This window comes from Mandrillus leucophaeus, unplaced genomic scaffold, assembly GCF_000951045.1.
Source record: "Mandrillus leucophaeus isolate KB7577 unplaced genomic scaffold, Mleu.le_1.0 Scaffold27, whole genome shotgun sequence".
Lineage (NCBI taxonomy): Eukaryota > Metazoa > Chordata > Mammalia > Primates > Cercopithecidae > Mandrillus > Mandrillus leucophaeus.
The window spans coordinates 1,982,139-1,985,231 of record NW_012102809.1 but is presented as its reverse complement, the minus strand read 5'-3'; the positions used below and the strand labels follow the sequence as shown (position 1 = coordinate 1,985,231).

Below are 3,093 nucleotides of genomic sequence, written 5' to 3'. Positions count from 1 at the left end.
ATCACATCGAAAACTATATAGGTCCACACTTAGAAATTATGAGAAAGTAGATACTGGCAAGAGAAGCCAAAACTTTCTTTTGTCTAACCTAAATGACCTTACCTACTAAAAAATAAGAGGCTTGTTTTGTAAAAATACATTATTTTCTCAATAATATCTATTTATCGTTTAGCCTTCTAGCCATCAGCATCTGCATAGAGCTATGTAATAAGCTATATAGGTATTCTTTTTTTTTCCTTTTTTGAGACGGAGTCTTGCTCTGTCGCCAATCTGGAGTGCAGTGGCACAATCTCGGCTCACTGCAACCTCTGCCTCCCGGGTTCAAGAGATTCTCCTGCCTCAGACTCGTGAGTAGATGGGACTACGGGCGCGTGCCACCACACCCAGCTAACTTTTGTATTTTTAGTAGAGACGAGGTTTCACCGTGTTGACCAGGATGGTCTTGATCTGTTGCCCTCATGATCCACCCACCGTGGCCTCCCAAAGTGCTGGGATTACAGGCTTGAGCCACTGCACCTGGCCCTATATAGGTATTCTTTATCCAAAATCTTCTCCAAGTTCAAGGAAACAAATAGATTAAATTTCATTCAATTTTATTATTTTGCACTTAGGTGAAAAAGGAGTCAGGAATCTAATAGATTTTGATAGTGAGGGAAACGGTATACCATAATGTTGATAGTGCTTTTTATAGGTTACGTTTATTTTCTTCTTTATACTCTCTTTATTTTCCATATATTTTAAATGAACGTGTGTAAACCTTTGTAATTGGCTGGAGTAGGAGGTGATATTTCAGAAATAGGCCAAATAGTCTTATGAAATGAATGAGACTGTTAAGTAAGTAAGGAGAAAGTCTTGTGTAAACTAGTAGATCTGAAAGAAGGACCCTGCTGTGATCTCACTCCCCAAATGCCAAGCTAGCACTGCTGCAAGTGTAGTCCACATCTTGGCACAACAAGCCCACATTTGAATTAGCATAAAATAAAAATATTTTATAAACATTTTGGCTCAAATAGGGGTTGGTGCAAAAAGGTTGTGTCAAATGAAGTCATTTTTATTATTGCTTGACAAGATGGTCTCATTACAGCCTTTCCACAGGCCAACATATTCACACAACACTCTAGCCTTTGAATAAAAATACATAAACACTCTACCCTTTAAATAAAAATTTGAAATGGTTGGATTCCATGGAGAGACAGATAGAAAGTTAGGTCATTCTCCTTGCCATCCAAGTCTTGATTGGTTCCATAATACAACTGGGTCCTGTGTATTAAGGACTCTCCTGGGTTTCTAATATGTTGATGATGTAGGAAGCATTTTATAGTTCTCATTTATGTGTTCTGAACAAAGTTTAAATTTCTTGGTTTCTGAAAAGGTACGATTATCAAGTAAGAATTTATAGCTTGGTACTCTCCATTTTAAGAAATATTATCATTCCTTGCAATTTTAAATGTATTAACGTAAGGTGACTTCAGAGATTTATGACTAAAAGTGAATTTGTTGCCAAAATTAAAGTCAGCAATCATAAAAATGAAAAAGGAGAGGTATTGTTTGTTTAAAACACATATGCCCCCTGACACTGAAATCAACTTTAGAATAAAGAAGTGTTTGCAAGTGTAGATCAAACAAGTCCTATTACCGTCTCATTTACACACATTTTAATTATACAGTTGAAATGGGAAGAGTTCCCTTATCCACCTCGCAGAGCGTGTGATGGGGTGTGGCCTGCTTCGTTCGTGCCCCACTGCTCAGACCTCTTGGGGGAGCATGCAGATGGGCAGGTTGTGGGCTCCCACCCTGCGGCAGTGTCAGAGGTGAATGTTGACAGCTGAAGCCCCAGCGCGCATGCGTTACAGGGCGCGCTTTCAGCTTAGCCGTCCATGGGTGGCTTGTGTTAGCTCAGTTAGACTCCTTATCTCCAGGACAGAGTGCTTTCTGTATCCTGAGGTTCTTGCTTTGGTATACTGGAAGAATCAGATCACACGTGGGCTTGGAGAATAAGTGCAAGGTTTTATTGAGTGGAAGTGGCTCTCAGCAGATGGGGTAGCCAGAAGGGAGGTGGAGTCGGAAGGTGATTTTCCCCTGGACTCGGGTCTCTCAGTGGCCGGAGCTCTCCTCTCTCCGCTCTGGCCAAACCCCGCATACTTCCACCGGTCTGTGGACTGCTGGTGTACTGGTGCCTGTTGGTACCTCTCGACATTCTCCCAACATCCAGCTGCTTGTGTGTTCCTCTGGATGTCCAGCCGCTTGTGTCTCTGCCTGCTAGAGTCTCGGGGTTTTTATAGGCACAGCATGGGGGTGTGGTGGGCCAGGGTGGTCTTGGGGAAATGCAACATTTGGACGTGAAGGCAGGAGTGCCTGTCCTCACCTAGCCCATGGGCATAGGCCCCGGGGTGGAGCCCTTACCAGGGACCTGCCCTTCTCCTCCCGGCACTTCCCTGCCCCTCTTCCGTATCACAACCCCTCTCTTTTATACGCAAAAATTTTAGTAAACTTTTAGATGAAGTGACTGACACTTTTTTACTTATCAGTGAATTTCTGTAATGAAGAGCAGAGAGCATTTTCTCCTCCTGTTGTGAGGTGGGTGCTGGTGATCCCTGCTGTGCAAGTAGATTGTTTCTCAGCTTAGACAAGCTGTTTTATCTTGATTTTTCCATCTGTGTAAAGGACAGAATATAAACCCTGTAAAAAATTAGCATCAGTGCGCTATACATATATGAATAAAGCTTACCTCTGACTTGTAAAAATTTTCGCAACGATTTATAAAAAGTCCTTACTTGTTGCTGATTCCAATTCATTTTCATCCACCTGTAGTCTTGCTTCCTAGATCAAGATGTCTTCAAAGTTACTTAAATGAGTAAGAAGTATTTCAACTTGAAGAAAAAATATATACAGCTATATTAAATGATATTGTACTTCTGAATAAAGTCATAGGCAGTTAGATCTTTTCCAGTATTTTATTATAAAACTTTTTAAACATACAGAATAATTGAATAAATTTTACCTCAAATACCCACATACCACCCAAATTCTGTAATTAATGTCTACAATTACTGTTGCATTTTGAGCAAAAATTACTATTTAAGTAATTACTGC

At 40.7% G+C, this 3,093-nt stretch overlaps 1 protein-coding gene across 1 annotated transcript in view; it reads left to right on the top strand.

The window, feature by feature from the left end:
• GMDS (GDP-mannose 4,6-dehydratase) overlaps positions 1-3,093 on the top strand; it is a 544,120-nt gene that overhangs the window by 190,409 nt on the left and 350,618 nt on the right. The gene's annotated exons all lie outside the window — the stretch shown is intronic.